General features: G+C 39.9%; 1 protein-coding gene and 1 long non-coding RNA gene across 6 annotated transcripts in view; both read left to right on the top strand.

Moving 5' to 3' along the window:
- The window catches only part of DAPK1 (death associated protein kinase 1), a 92,372-nt gene that overhangs the window by 13,853 nt on the left and 53,953 nt on the right, over positions 1 to 24,566 (top strand). The window lies entirely within an intron of this gene.
- On the top strand, positions 356 to 18,777 carry LOC115601334. Its single transcript, XR_003989308.1, has 2 exons — positions 356 to 1,234; positions 16,927 to 18,777. It is a non-coding gene; the product is annotated as an uncharacterized LOC115601334 (long non-coding RNA).

The following is a 24,566-nucleotide window of genomic DNA, read 5'->3' as shown; positions in this document are numbered from 1 at the left end:
CAGCTCCGAAGTCCTCTAGAACAGATCAGTACTACTGCCTTTATTTTACAGTGTTGGCAATGTACACATCACAGATCAGTGACTTGGAAATTTTCATTGAGAGAGAACCACACAATACCAAGATTGAGTCAATATGACTATACTTGTGTTTTTTGAACTGTAGAGTACAAGTCAGAGAGGCAGTAAGAATGTGAAAGTGTAGTTTAGCACTGCTGTCGTCTGTATACTAGGAAGTTAAGAGCTCTTGGAGATTTGCAGTATGACTTAGTCTCATTAAAAATAATAATAAAAAAGAAAGGGATTGAACATATGTAGAAGAATGTTTAAAAACTAGCTTTGAAGTTTTCAGACTGTGTATATAATACTTGTGCACTTAGGCCATCTCATGTTGAACCGTATTAGATTATTAAATTTAAAAGTGAACAGTAGTTGTATGGTAAAATGAATTCTCAGGAAGGAACCATTGATACTCAACTTGCTCAAACCATAAAGGGTTAATATTTATGGACTAGGCTAAGCCTGGCAGATAATGAATTGAGCTGTCTTTTATACATCCTGTGCTGAGCAGTTTAGATAACAGGGAATGTTTAACTAGGAGTAGAATATTTGCCTGTGTAAGCAAGATAGAACAAAGAATCTTGGCCCTGTCAAGCAAACTCAGGTAAACATTGGTGAAAGAGGAATGACATGGAACATTGTTCCTAGTTTATGTCTGCATGAGCAAGATACAGCAAATATGACCAAATAAGAAAGTTCTACTTGGGGTGAATAAAGAAAAATACCTAGAAAAATACGAGGGCGGGTCACTGGTGGTCGTAAAAAACCGCCCTCCGACTCAAATAAAAAGACCTCCAGAGCTTTATGAGCATGCGTGGCAGATATTCACGAGTTCCAAGGCATGATTTAAATATGCATGACTTTCACAGGAAATGTGATGAATATGCATGTATTGCTGTCATATAATACTTGCTTTTGAGAACGCCAGGCAGACGCGTTTGGTGGAGGGATCCCCCGTGTCTCCAGCACTGCAGGGAAGAATGCCTGCTATCTAAGATTTCAACACAAGTCTTGGAGAGTTTTATTTGCTGAGTTTTATGGTATCATTTTGGCGACCTAGATAGGACCCTTCTAGACCTCAATGGATCCTGGGATCGTGGAACCTCCAGCTGGCACTGAGGATTTTCTCAGGGAGAACCCTGATCCCCAGACCTGAGAGCTTGAAGTAAGACCCCTGGTAAGTACAAAAGGCACTCTTTTAGGCAACCCCATCTACGTAAGATGTGAGGATCAGTCCTACACAATGGTTGGGTATTTTAGGTTTTGTGTAAACGCGTGGGTTAGAGTCCCACTTGATTTGGTAATCAGGGATTAGAGTCCCCAGAAGAAGGGAGGTTCAAGTCCTTCTAGTATTGTGTGGGGTTTGAGTTCCCAAGGTATTGTTTTTGTTATTGTTTTGGTAAATGGTTTTGTTAATTTTGGCTATTTGAATTATTTGTTGAAGTTGGTATGGGTAACAAAAATTTGAATTCAGGTGGTATTGTAAAGAAGTCACCATTAGGATGTATTTTAACTCATCAGAGACAAATTGTTGGTCCCTCAGGAGGGGTTGTGACTCTGGAAAATTTAATCGAATATTGTAATCAATGGCGGCCTCTATATAAATTAGATGATGGAGAGAAATGGCGTTTTAGTGGAACATTGGTCTACAATAACTTGTTACAATTAATGCTGGTTTTTTAAATGAGAGGGAAAGTGGGATGAGATCATATACGCAGACATGTTACTCACTTTACTAAATCACCCAGAGTGGCAAAAGAAGTGTGGAATTAATTTAGCTTCCTCAGATTCCTTAGTGTTGGCATTAGAGAAAGATAAAGAAAAGAGTAAAAATGTGAAAAGGTGGTGGTCAGCTGTGATTCCAACAGTTTCGGGCAGAGAAGTTCCAAGGCAATCTAAGCAGCAGAATCAGTAAAAATAGATCTTAACCCAGGATCGGTACTGGAAAAACTTTGCAGGAACTTTCGAGACTAGTATTGATAAATAAATCCTTGGACTTGGATGTGCCAGCCCATCCTTTTCAACCAAGAGATTGAGTTTACATTAAATCCTGGACATCAGAACCGTTAACAGAGAAGTGGAAAGGTCCTTTTCAGGTACTACTAACAACTTTCACTGCTGTAAATCTTGAAGGAGAAGGACCTTGGATTCAGTACTCCAGCATCAAGAACACTTCTTCTCAGTGGATAAGAGAACAAATTTCACCATTTAGATTGAAAATAAGGAAAACTGAATGACCTACAGTTAGATCTGAAAATTTTCATTTTGACTCCTGATACCATGTATTGTTTAATCTTAAGTTTATCACTGCTGCTAGATGTAACAAATTTAGGTCAACCTCTGAGAAATCAAGAAGATCCATGGAATCAAAATGTACATTTCATCCTGACTCAGGAAACAATGAAGACAGCAGACAAATCTGACTGTTGGGTGTGTACTGTCCATCATATTTGAAAAATCGTGGCAGTCAGGTGAAGCTCCTCATGACTGGAAGAAGGGTAATATAACCCCCATTTTCGAGAAGGGGAAGGTGGAAGACCCGAGGAACTACAGACCAGTCAGCCTCACCTCTGTGCCTGGCAAAATCTTGGAGCAGTTTCTCCTGGAAAGATGCTAAGGCACATGAAAAACAATGAGGTGGCTGGTGACAGCCAACATGGCTTCACTAAGGGGAAATCCTGCCTGACCAATTTGGTGGCCTTCTATGATGGAGCCACGGAACTGATGGACAGCGGCAGAGCAGTTGACGTCATCTACCTGGACTTGTGCAAAGCGTTCGACACTGTCCCGCACGACATCCTTGTCTCTAAATTGGAGAGACATCAATTTGATAGATGGACCACTCGGTGGATAAAGAACTGGCTTGATGGCCGCATGCAAAGAGTTGTGGTAAATGGCTCGGTGTCCAGTTAGAAACCTGTAACGAGTGGTGTCCCTCAGGGATTGGTGTTGGAACCGGTCCTGTTCAACATCTTTGTCGGCGACATGGACAGTGGGATTGAGTGCGCCCTCAGCAAGTTTGCCGACGACACCAAGCTGTGTGGTTCGGCTGGAGGGAAGGGATGCCATCCAGAGGTACCTTGACATGCTTGTGAGGTGGGCCGATGCCAACCTCATGAAGTTTAACCAAGCCAAGTGTAAGGTCCTACACCTGGTTGGGGCAATCCCAGGCACTGCTACGGGTTGGGCGGACAAGAGATTCAGAGCAGCCCTGCAGAAAAGGACTTGGGGGTGTTGGTTGATGAGAAGCTTAACATGAGCCGGCAGTGTGCACTCGCAGCCCAGAAAGCCAACCGTATCCTGGGCTGCATCAAAAGAAGCGTGACCAGCAGGTCGAAGGAGGTGATCCTGCCCCTCTACTCTGCTCTAGTGAGACCTCACTTGGAGTACTGCGTACAGTTCTGGTGTCCTCAACATAAAAAGGACATGGAGCTGTTGGAGCGAGTCCAGAGGAGGGCCACGAGGATGATAAGAGGGCTGGAGCACCTCCCATATGAAGACAGGCTGAGAGAGCTGGGGCTGTTCAGCCTGGAGAAGAGAAGGCTGCGTGGAGACCTCATAGCAGCCTTCCAGTATCTGAAGGGGGTCTATAAAGATGCTGGGGAGGGACTCTTCCTTAGGGACTGTAGTAGTAGGACAAGGGGTAATGGGTTCAAACTTAAACAGGGGAAGTTTAGATTAGATATAAGGAGGAAGTTCTTTACAGTGAGGGTGGTGAAGCACTGGAATGGGTTGCCCAGGGAGGTTGTGGGTGCTCCATCCCTGGCCATGTTCAAGGCCAGGTTGGACAGAGCCTTGGGCCACATGGTTTAGTGCGAGGTGTCCCTGCCCATGGCAGGGGGGTTGGAACTAGATGATCTTAAGGTCCTTTCCAACCCTTACTATTCTATGATTCTATGATTCTAGTAATTTTCCTGAACATGCAAATAAGGGTCTCCCTATATTTGGAATTTTATCGAGGCTAACAAATCTTGCTACCACCTTTGGGTGAGTACTACAATTGAGTATAAAAAGAAATTAAAAGAAAATGAACGGGTCATTGCTATCTTAAACACAAGAGAACCACTGAAATGTTTTCAGCGATGTAGCCCACCTAGAGGTATCGGAAACGTTGATTGCCTCAACCACACTATATTTGTGGGAAATCATACTAATTGTAATTACGCAGTAGATACACGAGAAATGACCACAGAACGGCCAGTCCCTGAAGGAACTGGATGATACTGGTTGTGTGGTAACAAAGCTAGAAAAATTTTGCCATCCAACTGGAAAGGAGCTTTAGTTCCCGATATAATAGTTTTTAAACAAACAGCACCTCTTTAGTGAGGTCATACTTGTGAGTCCACAAATGAAGTAATCCATTGGTAGAAAAACAGACCAGATTTCACTCCTTTGCAAGACTTTTCTGGGAAATGTAATGAATATGTATGTATTACTGTCACATAATATTTGCTTTTGAGAACACCAGGCAGACACGTTTGGTGGAGGGATCCCTCATGTCTCCAGCACTACAATAAAGAGTGCCTGCTTTCTAGGATTTCAACACAAGTCTTGGGGAGTTTTATTTGCCGACTTTTATGGTATCACCATGAAAAAATTTTTATCTCTTGAGCAGTGAGAACTTTTACTGCTCCTAAAGATAGTAAGTCACAGTATTTGGGTATTACACTTTTGTGTGCAAAGGAATAGCCAGCAACTGGATTTCTCTCCCTCCCCTGCTTTCCTCCTCCATTATATTGTAATTGCTGTTCCTGCCTAGGCAAAACTGGATCAGAGAGGAAAAAAAAAACAACAGTGTCTGGCCATTGCTCAGCCTTTTGTATGAAGTTTCAGTGATGTTGATAACTTGCATTTCTTGTCTTGTCTGCTGGCACAGTGACAAGCACGCATGTCTGGTGTTACCCAGACTGTACAAGTGAATGCTGGATAGAGAATATGAAACTGAAGGCAGAGCTGAATTGTTTATATACATACAGGAAGCAGGGAAGGTTTTGTCTGTGCTTGACTGATGTTTTCCTCTCACCCACCTATTCTAACTGTTCAGAGCACTATAAAAAGCACAAAAGAGAATTTCATCTTTGTTTAGCTACTTTCAGACTTAAATAATTTAGTGAACTTCTTACAGCAGTCTGTAATGTTGTTAGTATGTCTTTGTTTTGTATCTGCAGTAATTTATGGGTTTCCAGGAGGACAGGATCATCAAACCTTCAGTAATGCTTCTAGCTTTTTCAGTGTGCCTTCTCTTCTGAACATCTGCTGCCAACATAGACCCAGAGTACTTTATTCATTCAAATTTGCATTCCAAAACCCAAATGTGAATAGAAAAAAAAAATTAAAAAATCTGACATCAGAATTCCTGCTCCTGCAAGAGAATCTTTTTAAAAAAAAAAACCCACCAGAATTACAGAACTCCGTAAAAGCATATAATACCTCTCTGTTCTGGTGAACAGCAACCAAAGTCTGCTTTTTTACCTGACTGTTAAGCCACATCAATCCATTGACAAAAGTGTAATTTAAAATGAACAAGACGGTACTGGTGAGCACATTGATGTAAAGGAGTTCCTTTTTGTTTCTGTGTACAGCTTGTAACTTGGAACAACACTTTTTTTCTATTTGTACACAGATGCCAGTTCTTCAGTGCCAAGACTGTTCCTTTCACACACTATAAAGTTCTAGCAACAGAGCAACTTCTCCTTCTGGCAAGGGCTTTGCATGTGCTTGAGAGTGAAAATAAATCTTTCTATTCGTTTTCTGCCTCATCTCCTCTCCCACATGCTTTTATTCCTTGATCTTCAGCTGCGCTAAACTAATTTTCAGGAGCACAGTTTGACCTAATTGCTTAGCAGAGTATGATGATGGAGAAATCCCATATATTGTCTGCTAACACTGTGGTCATAACTTCTTTAAAGTCATGTGCTCCTTTGAAAGAAGACCACATTGATGGGAGGCAGGGCTGTGTTCTGGCACTGTCTCTGGAGGATTTAGCAGCTGCAAGATCTCTCCTTTCGTTTTCTTTCATTGAAACACCATTGTCAGTGCCACCTTTTCTTCTTGAAAAATCACTATCCTCATGCTGTGTGGCACTTAAGAAAGAGACAGAAACTCTCTATGCTGTGTCTGATTGAATCTTGACTCTGTACTTTCCCTAGATGAAAAATACTCTAGTGGGAGGTGTTCCTGGCCATGGCAGGGGGTTGGAACTAGATGATGTTTAAGGTGCCTTCCAACCCAAACCATTCTATGTGTTTCTTAGAAGGCTTATGTGCAGGCATAGTGTAAATTTGAAATGCTCTGGTGATTTGGAAACAGATAAATAATAAAAGACCAGAAGACAAAGCAGGATGTGCAAATGATAGCTCGTTGTTCTGAAAACCTTCAAAGCACAGCAGCCAGCAAACATGGTGGAAAGAGAGAGAGAGCATGACAGGCTCTTCTCAGCTTGCTCACATCCAGGGAACCTGTAGCGTCTTCCTTACCTGCACCTCACTGCAAACCTTCATCTTTCTTTTCAATACTGGTGGTACTTCCTGTCTAGCTCATCAGGGCTATCTGTAAAAAACCCTGAAGCTGTAGGTTGCCGCAGACCGAATCCTCCATCTGTGGAAACCTGCATTTCCTTCTGTTGTTCATTGCAGTGATGAATGTGGGGCTACACTGTGAAAGCTCTCTTGACACGCTTCTGGTTTAAGCTGTGCATAATGGTAATGTAAATGAGAGTCAAGCGAAGATATGTTTTCTCTGGCTCCTTTGTGAAGCATATGGAAATTATTTCTGAGTTCTTTGTATGTGCCTATCAGTACTAAAACAAGTCCCAAATTCAGTGAGGATGCAGGAGTTTTTCTAGCCTATGGAGTAGTGTAGTGACAGGAAAATCCACTTGTGAATAAAACTATCAGTGTCAAATGTGAAGTTTTTAAGGATTATTGAAGTTAATGGTGTGCAAAATATGGTGCAAGGTAAAGTATCAGGGTTTGCTAGATGCTGTTGGATTCATTAGTTAAATAAATGTGAGCTATTAAGTTTTGTCTTTTGCTGCAAGCCTCTGTGAGAGACTCCTCTGTCACTGTGCAACTCCTGCTGAATTCAAAGCTCATCTATTGTAGCACTTTGTAGTATCTTTCATGCTGTCATCATGGCCGTGTTTTGAGGAGAAAAATCAGGCTGAGTTGGGAGGGTTCTTCTGACTGTTACTTTCAGTTGAAAATAAGAATGCAAGTGACTCATTTTCCCCTGTCTTCCAGCAGTAGTTATCCCATTTTTCTGTCTTTTTTTTTTTTTTTTAACTTCTTTTAAAAGAAATGTAAAGGTGACAGCCCTTTCAAATCTCACATGCAATGTGTTGTCAAGGGGGTCTTTTCAAATTAATATTGTTCTTTTTATGCAGTTCTGTTGGTCTGTAATTTACACTGTAGAGATTGAAGACCAAAGGTCCTTGAGCATGACTTTAAGCCCTCCTGTAGTAGGTCTCTTGGGGGTATCAAGAGGTAAAGGCACTTGAGTATGTTTGTAAAGGAGCTTACTCGCTCTTTTCTTAAAAACAAGGGTGGAGGGGAAGAGGAAAAAAGCTTTGTGTGCTTGTTTGTGGGGACATACAGGATGTATGGTAGTTGGGTTTCTGTGCTTGTTTTTTCTTCCATTTTTACCTCATAAAATTGTATTGTAGTTGGATATTTTGAGAGGTCATGTGTTTAGTTAGCTGCATAAAATGGCTTAATGATAAAGCTCTGTTCCCTCACCCAATTCTCTTGCTCATTTTGGGGAAGTATGAATTTTTAAAAGCCTTTTAAGCTGTCTCATTTGAACACAGCTTTCTTACATCTACTAAGTAAGTAATGTTATCTTTAATAGTGTTTATGTGCTGGTGGTTTTTCATATGTTCTCAAGAATGACTAACTCTGCTGACAGAGAGAAGAAGAGGTATCTTACAGAAACAGTTTCTCAGCCACAGTTAGACCTGAAACACTGGAAAAAGCAAGGTAATGTAATGTGATGCTTCTTGAACTGAGAATTTAATCCATCCATCCATCCTTTAGGGAAGGGAATGATGGATATGACTAATATCACTCTGTTGGTGGTTATAAAATGTACATGCTTGTGTTTGGATGGCAGATACCTGCAGGGAGGTAGTAGATAATGGGCATTTACCAGATACACCATGTAGCCTTGTGCTGGAGTGAGAGCAGGTTTACCCTAGTTCTACAACAGGTATGCGTAATGCATGTGTCCTTGAACAGTGTGGAACTAGGCACTTACTCTAACAAAAGTGAAGCAGACCTACAAGTCTTGAGTGCTGACTGGCGTCCTGCTGCTTACCTTACCTTTTCAGTAGCTTCCCCATTGTCTCAAGGTTGCACCGGGAAGGGCTGGTTAATCTTTGTAAGCTCAGACCAGGTTGTCAAGTACTTTGACAGCTTGTTTATATGTGTAGTTTTTTTTAAATAAATTGTTTTCAACCCTTTCTTCTCCCTTCTCTTTCTTCTTCTTTGTATCAAGGTTCAGTTGTTTCTATATGCCATCAGAAACAACACATCACTGCATTCTGGTTTGTCTTGGGTATTATCTTTGTTTACATTTGCTTTTTGTCCTTTGCACTTGCCAGCTATTTAATCTCAACATGATACTCTCTTCCTGCTGCCTTTTGCATTTGTTCCTGTATCTCTGGTTGTCAAAATGCACCGCACTGTTCTTAATCAGTTAATAAACACCCAGAAATTGGGATTTTTCAGGATGTTCATAGTCAAGAAAGTGTGGAAACATCTTCATTTTTAGTCTGGGGGTCTCTCCTTTGTTTGTGATGTGCTCTTAGCTTATCTTTGCCCATCATCCTGACGGTATCATTTGCTTCAGAAGGTTGTCTTGTGTGGTAACGAGCTCACCTTGGTACATGATGAATTCACATTGGTTGATTAGGGGGCTAGAGGGATAATGCAGTCATAGCTGTTTTAACCAAAAGTACTGTTACTTCAGCTTAAAAACAGTAAAGTTGGGATCACTAGTATCAGAACACATCTCACAGTGAATTCTTGGCATCCATCTTAATTAACATTGCTAATTATTAATATTTATCTGGCTTATGCATATTTAACTGGTGGAAAGTTTTAATTTCTCTGTAGTCATTTAGAATTTTTATTCTGAAAACTTTAACTGTGTTTTTTACATAGGGTGGGAAGATGTTGAGAAAAGATTTAGTATAAATGTCTGAAGGTTTTTTACCTCCAAGTGCATTTGAGAGGCCTCTAAAGGTCTAATTTACTGCCTCCTCCTTGCCATTTGCAGTAGCTGCTTTGCCTTTAAGCTCTTTTTTTAGGTGCTTAGGTGTCCTGGGTTCAGCTATAACAGTTATTTTTCTCCTTCTTTGTAGCTGGTTTGGTGTTGTGTTTCAGCTTTATAGTCTCAGAACAATGGTAACACACCAATGTTTTAGTTGTTGCTAAGTAATGCTTACCTCAATCAAGGACTTTTCAGTCTCATGCTCTACTGGTGAGGAGGGGCACAAGAAGCCAGGAGGAAGCAGAGACAGGACACCTGACCCAAACTGGCCAAAGGAGTATTCCATACCACAACACATCATGCCCAGTATATAAACTGAGGGGAGTCAGCCGGAAGGCCCAGGTCACTGCTCGGGTTGGACTGGGTATCAGTCGGCAGGTGGTGAGCAATTGTATTGTGCGTCACTTGTCTTAATTGGGTTTTTTTCCTTTCTCTTTTTAATTTTATATTCTCTCCCCTTGTTATTTACCTTATCATTATTATTATTAGTGGTAGTAGTAGTAGTTTTGTATTATACTTTAGTTTCTGGACTGTTCTTATCTCAACCCGTGGGATTTACATTCTTTCAGTTCTCTTCTCCATCCCACCACGAGCTGGGGGGAGGAAGGGAGGGAGTGAGCAAACAGCTGCATGGTTCTGAGTTACTGACTGGGCTTAAACCATGACATTAGGATATGCAGTCTTTTGCATTTTAGGTTAGAGGAGGTTATGCTGAACCTGAATGAAGAACTGTTCAGGAGAAAGGGCTATAAATGTGGCCTTTTCATCTGCTCATAATGAATGGTAAAATTGATCGCTTTTTCCCTTGGAGACATCAAAGCTAATTGTGCATACAGCCTCACTGTTGTCCATACAGAGTTTCCTGCTGAAATTCTCGAGAGTCCAAACTGTACACCAATACTTTTCTGGGATAAGAAAACTACATAGTAAAGGAGTATCTTTATTATATCATGCATTTCTATTACAGAGCCAACTGTGGGTTTTGACCATATTTCCCACTTGCAGTGGCCTCCACAACCATTGCAAGAAAGCCTTTTGTTTGTTTTTGTGTTAACTTTGCACTTAATATAGATGGTTTGGTGCTACTGCTGGAAATTTTCGATTCTTTCCTTTCAACTTCATCATTCAGGGAGGAAATCCTCTACAAGGAAAATTTTCTGACCTTTTCTGCTTTTTTCTGCCTGTATTAATTCAAAACAGCTTATATTTCATCTTTGGTAATCCATCTCTGTAACTGCCCTATATAAAAAACAAATTGGAGTTTTCCAGAATAGTATCCCAAATGTAGGGAACTAGCTATAATTTATTTCAGTTTTGTTTCTTAACCTGACAGTAACTGGTTTTCTGTAGTTGGAAGAAACTGAGCACTGTGGAAAGATACTGGAGCTTTTGACTAAACCCCGTGTAAGTCCTAGTAAATCTCTCCTTAGTCACATCATATTGCAAATAACCTCAACTTTGTCTTTGGTGGAGCATCTTAAAGGAACTGAAATTTCAGAAAATTACGCTGCATAACTACTAGATGCTGAGAAAAAAAATAAAAAATGCTGCTTATATGCCACCTCCAAAATTTATTTGTTTCCTCTGACTTCTCTGTCTAATGTTAATGATTGGGATATGGCTGGTGAAGCAGAAGACTTATGTGAGAGGTTCTTGTTTTCTACTCCATCAGTTTTAATTTGTGATAGCAAAACCTCCCACACAACAGCCTTTCTTGTTCAAGAAAGTAGCATAAAGGAGGTATAAAAGAAGTTAAAACAATCGCTTGATACATTCATCTTCTAGTCTGCCTGCTTTCCTAAGGCCTTTCCCACCTCTTTTACAATACTGTCTTTCCAAGTCTAGTTGCAGGGTACTGGGCACTGTTAGGTCGTTTCAAGAATTTCAGCTAATTGCCATTTTGTCCTAGGACATGCAGTAGCACTTTCTTCCATGACTTGTATGAACACTTGTTTTTTTTAATTATCTTTTAAAGTGGAACACTGAGCATTAATGCTAGAAGAAGATCTTGATTTTGTGAGATGAGTTGGGGAAGAAGCGTGACAACAGGGGCAAGTAGTTGGGCATGCAGGAGGGTGGGTACCGTGTGTACACATTTTTGAAACAGACTCACTTCTAGACTAGAGGAGGAACATGTTAGAGACCCTTTCTGCAGCACTATGTACTGCAGAATTGCCACTCTGTTAGCAATCCAGCCCAACAAATGAGTGCGAAGTATATGATGTTAACATGAAAATCAGTTAAACTGAATTATGGAAAAAATACTTCTTTTCCATACTGTGGAAGACTGAGTGCAGAAAATTATAAATTGATAACAAATTACATAGACAAGTCCCCCATTCTTCTTCATAGCACTGCTTTTAAACTAGTTTTATGTGCTGACTTGATTTACTTAAAATGTTTGTTTAATGTGTGGCTTACTTAGGCTTTAACTTTGGAGCAGAGCTTTAGAATTGCAAAAAGCTGCTACCTTCCGTGATTTCATTTTTAGAGCTCCAGCGTTGGCCTTTTTTGTGCTACTGTGGTAGTGTTGACTGAAAGTTATTTCTTCCTCTAATTATGTGGCGTATGGGGAAAAGAGTTTCAGCATCATAGCGTGAAAAATCATGTAAGGCCAGGAAAAGAATGATTATTTCTTGGTGGCAGTCTGGTTCCACGTGGTCGTAGGTTTTTTATAACGGCTTTGAAAAAGAGCAGTGTCCCTTGTCCTGACTGTAATTCCAGTGCCCCCTGTGCTTGTGGTCATGAGAAAGCTGTGTTTGTGCTCAGGTAGTACTAGCAGTACCATCTACAGCCTACTCTGCAAAAATCGTGTTATCTTTCATCGGGGTGCCACTTCAAGCCATTCTGTCATCTAGTTTCAAGTTACTATCATGTTCCCATCTCTGATAAACCATGTTCTTTTAGCACCACAGTGAGATGGTTGTGCGCAGGGTTGTTTACAGCTGCATGGTGACTTCTTTTTCCCATGCAACCGCTTGAGTTACGTCTTCCAAAATGACATGGCTTTTTGAAGAACCTTTGTTGGGAGGAGTTTGTACTCGCTGTGAAGACAGTTTCTATCTGCATGCCTGACAAAGGCTGCTTGCAGCAATGCCTGTACTTACCCTGTTCACTAGCGACTGGAAGCCTGAACCCACACACCTATCAGGATTTCAGTTTGTTTACTCAAATGTTTGAGACAAAGATTGAGATAAATTTTATCTGATGCTGGAGTGAGGGGTTTTTTTATTACCATGCTTTAAGAAAGCTTTCAAGAAGAGCAATAAATACCTTAAGTTGTGCCTAGTGAGTGCATTGAGAATGACAGTGAATTTAAGCCTGTGAGGTGTTTTTTATAAAAGAGCTAAGGCACACGGCTGTGTCTGACTCTTCTGGTGTGATTGTATAGTTTCAGATGGGAAGGTATTTGGGGATTCCCCATTCCATCTGACAGATTTCCATGTCGAGCCTACAAGTTGAATTTTGATTGCCAACCCTGCTGTGGTTACCATGCACTGTGGCAGCTGAGCTCTGCTCTCTCTCTCTGTCACCACCAACACACTATCACTTCAGCGTTGTTTCTGGCAGCTAGACAGTCTTATGGTTACATTTGGAGTAACACCTGTGCAAACTCATTAATTGCGAGAAAAATTTCACTGATGTCTCTCTTGGAAATGGGAAGGGAGCTGTACTGATTTGGTGATGTAGCGCTTTTCCACTTCTGGCAATCCTGTTTTGTTTTGCCCTCTCCTCCCCATCCCTCCACCCCCCATCCACAGCTCATTTTCCTTCTGGCACATTGTCTACATTCAGCCCTGACAAATCTGTGATGCCAAAGCGGCTCTCACGGTGAATGTGAAAAGTACCTGGCCTGTGAGGGAAGAGGGACTGTAACACACAATTTTGCTCTACAGATGCAAATGCAGGTGTGAGCAGCCAAAATAGTTTCAGGAACATGGTGGGGTAGAGGGAGAGCAGGACTCTGATTTGAAAGGCAGAGGTTTGCATACTGAGCAACTGAGAAGCAGAAACTGTGGTGTTGAGGGAGGTTACTGAGACCCCGTGAATAGGAGGGAGCTGTCTTGCAAACACTGGACTGTCCCCCAGCCTCATGGAACTGCGTTCAAGTGCTGACCTCCTAAGGAGCAGCTGCTGCTACGTTCTCTGGCTGGGCATGAGACCTTTACAGGATGTGAAACAAGAAAATGCTGCTTGCCTGACTCTGCCTCTGTCAGCACAGGCTTTCTTACAGAGTACAGCAGGTCCTTCTTAAAAGAACTCTTTCCCTAGAATGAAAAAGGACAATTAAAATTTGTTGTTCTTCGACAAACTATTCTGCAAGGTCAGTTGTGGCAAATGCACTGCCGCACTGATCTCTTGCTCTCTTGTAGTTCCTCATTGATGTTTCCCCGTGTAAAGAGCTGAGAGAAACCCTCCATCAGAGTGCTTTTTCTTTGTCTGGCATTTTAACATGAAAAGGAACAAAATGAAGCATGACACCGGGGGAGAGCACATTGTGCTGGCCTCCCAGAGACAATTTGTATTGAGCTGAAAAGCTGGTGGTTGGAAAGGCAGGCTGCTTACCATTTCACTGGCACGGGGGGGGGGGGGGTGTGTGCTTGCAGAGAGCTGTTGAGAGGCACGTGGTCATCCAATGTAACAGGGTTTATTACAGATCCGTGCTTCTGTGAAAGAAACAATAGCAGTCCCTGCTAAGAGAAACTTCACTCCAGGTAATGTTTCCAGTAGATGCAACTCATGCAAATGAATGGTGTTTTATGACAGAAAAAGGAAAGAAATGTATAAATGGAATTTCTGTTCTTGGGGCCAAAATAAAATGCCCCTGTGAACTGGATTTGTCACAAAGAATGCAGCAAAAACTCAGCTTTGCTTGCGTTACTGGAGCTTGAGTCATTTCTATCTGTTTCCTTGGTGAATACACCTTTGTCAAGAAGGCAATAGATACAAGAAAATTCCTGGAATTAGTGCAGTTTAATATTTGAAGTCTTTACTTGAAAAGTCTGTATCTAGAAAATCAAAAATCAAAGTAGGCTGTAGCTTGTGAAGTGAAATACCTCAGGATTGTCTGACATTTATTTCTGAGTGCAAAAATACATAACTATTACATACTATTACAAAAATACATACTATTACTAGTAACTAGAACAAATACATCTGCCATAAGGCAGCCTGTCACTTATAGGCGCTTTTTTTTTATTAGAATATCATGCAATAAAGAAAGATCTGACTAAAACTTTCCAAGAGAGCTTCGATGCAGAGTTAAATTAATCAAAAGCTCTTTGTATCATTCCAGCACATCAAGAATACTCCTCCCTAAGCCTCTGAAATCTATTACATAAAGAGTTAATGCTTTTAAGAAGTTAATTTCTTACGTTATTTTTGAGGAATTCATGAAAGCCAAAGCGGTACAGTAGAATACCTCTCAAAGGATGGAGGGGGAAGTGATATGCAGAGAAGGTTTATTGGAAATACTGAAATGCCACTGGGAAACTGGTTCTGCTTTTTTCCAGGGCCCTGCTTATCTTCACCTGGGATGCAGCAAGGTCCTGAGCAGAGGCAAAATGAGGGAGCTGAATCTAGGGAGTATACTGCTGGTGCTAGCAATGAGGAAGAAGCACAAATCCCTTACTTGTTCATTTGTACCTCTGGAGCAGAGCATGGCTGAGGGATGGACTCAGATAGTGCTCGTTGTAGGGATGCTGCCCTCTGGTTTGCCAGCTCTAACTGGGGAATACTAGCTTTCTGGAAGAATACTCTAGATAAAGCTGTGTTTACAAAGTCATTTGTGAATTCAAAAATCATTGCTTTATTTTGGATCTGTGTTGAGACGCATTTCATCCCTTAATCAAGTATCCCCAAGTTATCCCACTTGTTTTATCTCCGGTGTAGTACTGCATATCCATAATATATAAAGCAAGAGGGTGAAGGGGGGAAAGGCCAGGTTGTGTATGACAATCTCCAATTCTTCAGTGCAGACGTCTACAGAAGTGACCTTCAGTTAAGACCGTCATTTCTAAATATTTCCTGTAGTTTGTGCACTATGTTGGTCTCAGCCCTTGTAACAGGGGAAGATAGGATTTCAACTGCAGCTTGCAGTAACTGTTATGCGGATGTCTCTGTGACTTCATCTTTATTCTGATGTCTAACTCTTCATCTGAGTAGAAGGAGCTGCAGTGCCAAAGGCTGGAATTGATGTGTGCAAGTCTTTTGTAGACTGGTTGAATTACTATAGAAAGTGAAACTTTCCCGATGCAATGGTAGCGATTATAAATACACAACTGTTTTGAATGACAAATCTCCTGGCATCCTGTTAGTCAAAACCAAGCTTAGAAAAAAGCTCTCTGTTTTAGCACAGAAGCTGAATTTTAGGAAACAACTCTTTTTAGTAATGCTGATATGGACTTGCAACCAGGTTTTTTGTTGTTCTTTTTTTTTTCCTTTCTCATTTTTATTTATGCTTATTCTAACTGTTGATATTCATTGAGCATATTGCTTGTAGTGATGAAAGTATTTGCATTGCCGGAACAGTGTCCAACCTTTTGTTCAATGTAATAGTTTTCTTAGCTTTCAAAAAGTTTATTAAAGTAGGCCGGTGGACTTTGGACTGCTTTACAGTACCGACTGTAAGAATTCAAGGTGTTGTTAGGTCAAAGCTTACAGAAGAGTTACTGGACACAACATGCACTTGCTGAAGTGCATCCAGAGTAGAGAAGGCATTCTGTGCTTGCAATAGATCACGGTGAGACAGCTGCTGCTTCAGATGGGCGGCTGCCTGCGCACATGCTGCACTGCGCAGTCCTGCTGTGCATAAGCAGGTTGCTTTCTTTAGCAATGCAGAAGATTAACCTTTCATCCCAAGTACAACTTAGAGTTAAAATGAGGCACCACTTGCCACTCAAGGAACATAGCCCCTAAAAATGTTGTGTTAATATTGGAAGTATGAAAGTCTGAATCCCAAATCATGGGATTCAGGTAAGTTCTGGAAGTTGCAGCGTGCTGCTGTCTCCAGAGATCCTTTCGTTCAGATTACCTTACATCTGGATCACTACATCTTCCCTAATCTTTTTTAAGGCGCAGTAATTTTTTACCTGCAGGGAGTAAAATACACATTTAAAGCCATTAGAAAAACAAGCATTTTTAACAGTAAGCTGGTTTGTATAAAGCAAAACAGGATGACATCTAGAAATCACCTATCCATTTCTCTGCTTCAGAAGATCAATTCAACTGCCTGTAAGCTTAAAAAACCTGGTATTGTCTGTATAGCAGCATAACAGTGAAACATGAAGCTTTTAATGCTCTTTTCTTAACTAAGTGCATATTGCTGGCTTTTTCATAATGAGTCAAAGTAAGTACTTATAGATAGAAAGCATGTTAAAAATTGTGCAAGGAAAATTAGGTGGTTTTTGAGAGGAAGTGGACACCATTAATAATCTGGAACGCAAATGAATGAAATCCCAAAGGATGGTGGTGGTGCTGCTGTTTTCAGACAGTTGAAGAGAGCCAATAGATCAATAAAATCATGATGCACCTGTTTCTTCTACTAATTTGTTGCAAGCCTTTTAATTTTAGTGATCTACTGTTATTTCTCATTTTCAGGTTCTGAAAGAGTTAGCCAATCAGCCGTCCAAAGACCTGACATTTTTCCCTCTTCTCAAATTCTATCTGGAAGTCTAACTGGAAACCTCATTCTTGTTCCACAAGGAGCACTCATGTGAATAAAATGCATGCTTAACCTCAGACCTTGTAATTATTCTGCAGTCGTGCTCCAAATTTGCTATCTCTCTAGTGCTGCACAACAGCACTTCAGAATCCTACCAAAGGAAGAGGACACTGTTTTTAATGAAGGGAGCAAAGTAGCTGGGTTTGGCTATGGTTTTCATCCATTACTTCCACAACTACACTGCGATTGTTGTAGCATGGAATCCTAAAATGAAATATTTGCATGTTAAACAAAACCAATACCAAAGTAACAAAGACCAGTGATCTTCAATTCAGCATGTTGAGACGTTTTTATGTTTCAACATAAAAATGCATAGATTGAGTTGCTAGATCATGGGCTCTCTTTTCCCTGGAAGGAGGGGGCTTGGAGAGTTATATGTTATATTAGAAAGTTATAAGGATTTGGGTAGAAATAGTTAAACAAACAAAAACCTTGTCACTCTTCTCTCTCTCCTTCCTCCAGCTATTGAATCCATACTGTGCACAGAGATTGGAGAGCATATGAATGCGCCAATCCTTTCTGTCTTCGGAGTTACTTTTAAAAAACATGTAGGTGCTGTAAATTGGAGCCATTTGCAGTAAGCTAAAGAGCATTTAATTTGCTATGGTTTTGGAGAATTATTCCGTTTAGTTCAGTTATGGTGAGACTATTGATACCAGTATTTGGAATAATTGGGAGTGGGAGAGAAAGGAGGTTAAAAACCTAAAGCAAACCAGTGGAAATTTATGTTTACTCCTTCAGAAGAATATTGGTTTGGAATTAGGAAAGAGATGTGAAACTTCATATGTAATAGTATTCCTAGAAGTGAAACATCTTGGCAAATACTGGAACTCCAAATGGTTTATACTGTTAATTGGGCAGTACATAAAAATGACTGGCCTGGACCCAAAAGCAAATGGATAGGTAAATGTCCAAGAATTTCCTGCTGAAATACCATTCCCTAATGGGCTGGAGGGGAGAGTACAGGTGCCCGGGGTGTAGATACTTTCTATATTGATGCTGGTTATGCAGCAGGATTTGCAGATTAATCCTTTTGCCAATGCTGCAGATTGATGGGTAACCACATGATGTGCCATCTGCCACTTAGCTGTTAAGTTAAATTTAGATGCTGTGCAAATTTTTTTATTTGTTCCTTAAAACAATTGTAACAGAAGTGTTATTCAGCTGTCTGAACAAAAAGAGAGTAAATAACTTTGAAAGTAGTAGATTTGTGGGGTTTTTTTAACGCAAGATGTATAGAAGCTTTAAATTATAAATGCACAGTTTACTGTTATTTCTTTATTTAGATTATAGTAAGGAATTTGGTTTTGAACATGCTGAGAGTCCACCCATTTCATACATCCATAGTTGACACCTGAACAGGTTCTGACTCTTTCTCTCTGATAATAAATAAGCTCTACTGAGTGCTAAAATTGCTTGGGAAAGTGTGAATGCCATGTTTGGGGTGCAGCACTCTGATGCAGAAAGGAAGTATAATTGTTGGGGTTGGTAGTTCTTCACTACCTAGTTTCCCTGTCCCCCAGTATGTTTCTTTGGTGTGCTCTGTCATTTTATTGCAAAGATAAGCTAGGCAAGTTGGAAGCAAACCAACTCTTGTGTTCAGGATGATAGCATGGGCAGCAAGAGAGTGATTTGCAGAAGAGTGTCTCTCCTAGGAGAGACTGGGGCATGGACTGAGTACCTGGCCATCCCATTGGAGTCAGGTGAATGTGTAAGGACAGGGAAGAACAAAAAAGAAGAGAGCAGAGTTGGAAGGAGTGAGGAGGAATTTGTAATTTTTCTAAGTTTTAGACAACCTGGCTTAAATACCTAGGTCTAGTGAGGTACAGGAGAGGTGGACTTCAGTGTGCTAAGGTTGGAGGCAAAGGCATAGATCGTAAAAATCTGGAATTAAGGGGGCTTAGCGAGGAAAATAAATATAGTAGGCTGGCAGTTCTGAAAGTAATTAGAAGGAAATCTTTCAATTACGCTAAGAGAGTATAGTGAATGGGGTGAAGAAGGTTGAAGATGGTGAACACCAAAGATAAACAGGCTATGAAACTATGCAGCTTAATCAAAAAATAGTGTTTCAAAAAAGCCAATAGGCAAAAAAGTGGTGTTTTTTCATTGTTCTGCAAAACTTTCACCAAGAAAGACTAACAATACAGCAAAGTGAGTGGTGCATGTTACACAGTGTCTCATCATGTTGCCACAGTGGGACACCTGGTGACAGCTAGCCTCCTTTATGACGTGTTGTAACCAGGAAATCAATTCATGATTGGGGTAGAAGAAAGGAAAGGAGGGTGAGTAGTAGGAGGTTCCATCCTCCAAACTCTCTTAAATCTTGGGCTTGACAGTTTTGTTGCCCCTGCCATTATTTCTAATCAGGAGGTGGAGTAAACTCATGGGATGGTTGCAGCTGTATTTTTAAAGCAATAGGACATTTTATTCAAAGGTCTTCAATGGAAAGCAGATGCATTATTACATTTAACAGATGGAAGCTATTTCCAGCAATTTTCAAGTGCTTCCCAAAATGATTCTATTGTATCGGTGCTGAAAAGAGAAACAGTTTGAAGATTTCTGTGTGAATGCTTAAATCTTATAAAGTGTCCATCAGTATTAAGATTACACATTCACATAATGTTTTGTGTGAGGTTGCTCTGTGTCTTGTCTCTGTCATACTGGTTTCATGTATGGGGCTGTTTGGGGATTTTTCTTCCACTTATTTTGCACCTGAATTGTAGAAATCCATCTTTTGGATATGAGAAAAACATTATAAGGGTTATTTTTAATGCCTTAATAAATCTGAAGATCATCTGGAAAAACAGAACTTAAATTCATTTTACAGTTGTCTAAATTGAGGGAAATTGAGTCATAGGAAATTTATCTTTGCCTTAAAGATGAAAAAGCAATAAAAATTAATTTAAGTCTAGTGTAGAAACACATAACTTGGGCAGCTTCAGAAATAAAGCTTAAGGACTGTGCATAGGCTTTAAGATGCATCTTTCTTGCAAAGCATTTTCTACTGAGCAGGCAACTTTTGAAGGACTTACTGAAATCTCTATTGCACTATTGAGTTGTAGTCTGCCAATTTGAGCTTACAGATGTTAACTCTTATTTAAAATCCTGGGTAAGCTTTGTTGTTTAATATTTTTAAACAATGATGAAATGCATTGGTAAGCCTTGACAGTGTCTCACAATTACGTGGTTTGTGTGGCAGTTCAGTTTAGATAATAAATATTTGTTGAAGTATTGTATATGCAAAAGACTGACTTGGTTTGTATAGAGCTTTCCATTCTTCACTGTAACTCCTGTATTACTCTTTCTCATTATTTTGAACTAAGAGCAGTGGTATCTTTAGAGACAAATTCATGTTCAATGCAGATAAAGTCTTCAGAGGTGATGTTCTTCATGTGATTTGTTTATATTAAATTTGTTATACATGTTTCTGTTCTAATGCTTGTTTATAATTTAATATCTTTGCTTTTATTTTGGGTGATTAAAATGTTCTTGAACAGCATTTACTTTTTCCTATACTTGTAATGTATGATGTATTGTGACTCAAGTACTTAACCTAAACATCCTTTTGAAGTGGTGAAGTAAACCATGGTTCTGTCACATCTAACTAAATATCAAGAGGTGGACTACATAAGGAAAATAAAAATGGCCTCTGTTTCAAACAAAACTGATGCTGCTGTCTTTTTCAAAGTCTTCTCATATTGAAGCACACAGTAAAGCACCTCTAACTTTGCTTTTCATAATTCCTTCCATTCTTCCCTGCTCATGTATGCCAACACTCGGGAATCACGCAGAGCAGTTAAATTTGCAGCTTCATGGGGAGATCTAGTGTCACCCAGTGAAAGCACATTTTGCACGCTGAAATCCTGTTGAGTTTAGAGCCCTGTCGCGAAACAAAGCTTTCCTTAAGAGAAAAAATGTGAAGGCACTCTCCTGGGGTAAAAGAGAGGACTGCATCGTATTTGGTTACATAGCAGCCATACTTGGCAAGGGCTGTCCATTAGCCTTCAGGCAAAGTACATCAGCAGGATATGAATGTTGCAAGCTTTTTGACTCTTTTAGTTTCTTTTTCAAAGTTCCTATGCTTCTAATTACAGCCCTTTTCAAGGACAGTAACTCAGTTACCGCTTACAAAGATAGAATATATCAAATATCTACCTGCTAGCTCCACAGCATAGTGTGTATAAAATAAACTACGAACAAAATATCGTGTGGTCATATTTTGTTTTGTATCCTGTTTCTACAATGCTCTAGTCATGATGTATAGAGAGATACTGACATATTTATGTACACAGAGAATGGGTGAAAGCATTTACGTGTATTGCGTGTAATCGGGGCAGGCTGGATTGTAATTTATTATTTTTTTTTAACTTATCCTTTGTTCCACTTCACAAAATGAAACCTGATCAGGAGACTATATTTTTTCTAAACTTCTTGTCTCTAAATGTGAACAATTATTCAGTCACCTGTGGTAGAAGTTAACTGTCAAATTACTGATCCATAGGATCCACTTCCCATCATCTTGGTGTGATGGACTGTGCCAGTTTAATGGCTGCTTTTCAGGTCAGTAAATGTATGCACATATGCATGCATGCATGCATGCGCGCTCCAGCAGTTTAACTTGTTTGACATTAACTGTGCTGGAAAAACTTTGTCATAGTTTTCTGACTAGAATGATAAAATCCCAAGCAGATCAGCCCCTTTCCTTTAGTTCAGGGTGTTGGGAAAGCCATGGGAGGGTATGTACTGGTGTGCTGTGTCTTACTTTCAACATTTGGGTACAATACACTGAAAATGTTCCAAACCTAGCTCTCTATCCCCTTTTCTCTGAGCCTGCCAGAGCCATCTGATTAATCTGCTGGTGCTTAACAATAATTGCTATTCTGGGGAGCTGTATTCAGTGAGATGCCATCTTGGCTGAATACATACATAGGTAACGGTCTGTGTAGTGAGTCTTGGCAAAGCTGCTCACCCCCTTGATCATGTGCCCTTTTTAAATGTGTGGACCAGAAAGTGAGGTAACACTATGATAAACTGGTATTGTGAAGACACTTTGTAGCATAGTCTTCCATTCCGCGCTGGATACATGTGCATACATATACAAAGGCAAAGAAGGAGTCCATTCGAGTCCTGGGTCCCCTTCCACCTGCCCCTTCCTCTCATTTTTCATCTAGGACTTGGAGTGATATGAAGCACACAAGAAATAATAAATTGTGAACAACATGGTATCTTCCTTGTGCTCCATCATAACAGAATGATAAATAGCTTTATATATGTCCTCGCTTAGGACTAATGGTTCTTCTGGGTTTCTAAGAAGACAAAAAAGAGACTGAAAATCACTTTCCTGTAAGCTTAGAAAACATCTGGAGAAGTACATTAGCAGCCTGATGAAATTGCAGAATGCAGCAGAGCAACAGAGACCTCCATTTTCATTGGTGTAATCTGCTGAGGCTAACTGCACAAGTGGATTTCTGCAGGCGATAAATGCATAGTTGAAATGCATAATGGTTGCTTTTAAAATAACCAAACCACAAAAATATGAGGCACAAGCTTTAAAAGGCTGGAGAAAAGAACAAATTGGACACAATCCCTATATTTGTGATTCTTCGCTTTCTGGTCTATCCTGCAACATGACCTCAGTTATACAAGGTTATGATAGGTAGTTTAGTATATGGATATGTTTAAAACTTAGAACCACCTGCTTTTTACAGTGTTTGAAACCTCAAATTCTGACTACTTCATTGTATGATACCATCTGTTACAGATACTATCTTTCTATTAATTTCATTAATAAGTTTACAGCTACACTGTATTTGAATAGGTAGTACAACAGAGGTTTCAGTTGATTTATACAGACAAAAAATAGTATCTGATAATGCAGTGTTTTTTCTAACTGGCAGTATTTTACACAGTAATAATACAGATTATTTTAAAAGTTGGGCTTCTGTTTGTTTTAGTTTGTTTGGGTTTTTTTTCTTAAAATATTACGTAAGGGAATGCTTTGGATGTTTTGGTAAAATAACTTTAAATGGTTACCTTGCAGTATGGGTACATCAAATGTTTCAAACTAGTAAAACATCATCTAGATTGAGTCAGTATGTTGGATATGGGTACGAGTCAGTATATGGGATCAGGGTACTTCTGAAACTTGGTAATCTGACACCAAAATACCTCTAAGTCAGAAATTAGTGAAGGGAATTTAAGAGGCACAGAGTCCATAAGTGTATAAACGTATCTATGTGTAACAAGGAACTTGGAAATTAAGAAATACTAGTTGTCAGTGCATTTGTTTGCTTTATGCATGTGTCAAATTTTCCTCTTTGCTTCCCTTTCCTTGCTGTCCTTGCTCTTTCCAGCTTTATTGCTATTCCAGAATATTTCAAAGGAAAATGCATATCAGCATACATCTTACTGATAAAATGGGTATAAATTACAGCTTGATTTAAACTCCATACATGTTGGAATGTACTGCAAAATTACACAAGTATGTTACTTTTCTGCCTTTGTACTTGCAGACCTCTACTATTTATAGTTTCATGGTCAAGTTTAATTAAGTTCTTATATTTGTTTTCCTATATTAGTAGTAGTTGGGAAAGACCTCTCCTAACAATGATCGCTTTAGCTCACCATCAGATTTCAGCTGGTTTATCCTCCTGCTTACTCACTCATAGGATTTGAGGAGTATTTTCTCTTTAGCTTATATGCTGTGTCACATTTAACTCCTCTTTCACCTCTTTAGTACTTCTTTTTTGTGTGTGCGTATCTCAAAGTTACTACTTCTGTTGTGCTACAACCAGTGTGCCCTTTCCTATAACAAGTGTTTATGTGCAGTTGAAACATGTTTACAGTGATCAATAGGCTTCAGATGCTTGTGGCTCATTATTCTACCAAGTAATTAGGTGATTCTTCATGTTACAGAGTGGTCAAGTACTTTGAGTGCTGACACTTAGGTTCACTGTAGGCTGCGAAAATGCATTTCTCCGTGGACATAAAGAAGACAGCTCCACTGTCAATTGCGAGATGTGTGTCTGTGTCAGCACTTGAAGTGTAAACTTGTTACTTGCATTGAAAATTGTTTTGCCAGAGCTGTTAAATAAAAACCAACCCTCCCCAGCCTAATTATCTATCCAGGATCCATATATCCTTCAGATAACAGCTATCCTGCAGTGTTCTCATCATCTTCATGTTGTTTGCCATATCTTTTCAAAGCTCTTCAGTGCTTGGAGGACTGGCAGCTGAACAATACTTCTGGTAATCTCAGCATCAGTGCTAGAGAATTAAACATTGCAGGGCAAGGAAAGGAGCACAAAAATTGTGAGAACTGTACAAGTATTTCTGATTTTCAGAGCCTAAACAAGTATGATACAAGCTTATCAGTCAGTCCTGCATTCATTCCTTATGTGCCTGTACTCTTTGGTTGGCTCAAAATTAAAAATGTGATTTGGGGAAAGGGCATGTTCCTTAACATGCCCTCTGTGGGGAAAAGAAAAGATGTGCGTGCTCTTAGGGAAAATCTACT

The sequence above is a fragment of the Strigops habroptila genome, chromosome Z (genome assembly GCF_004027225.2).
Source record: "Strigops habroptila isolate Jane chromosome Z, bStrHab1.2.pri, whole genome shotgun sequence".
In the NCBI taxonomy this organism is placed as follows: domain Eukaryota; kingdom Metazoa; phylum Chordata; class Aves; order Psittaciformes; family Psittacidae; genus Strigops; species Strigops habroptila.
Note: the sequence above shows the minus strand (reverse complement) of the source record. Positions and strands in the feature narration are given on the sequence as shown.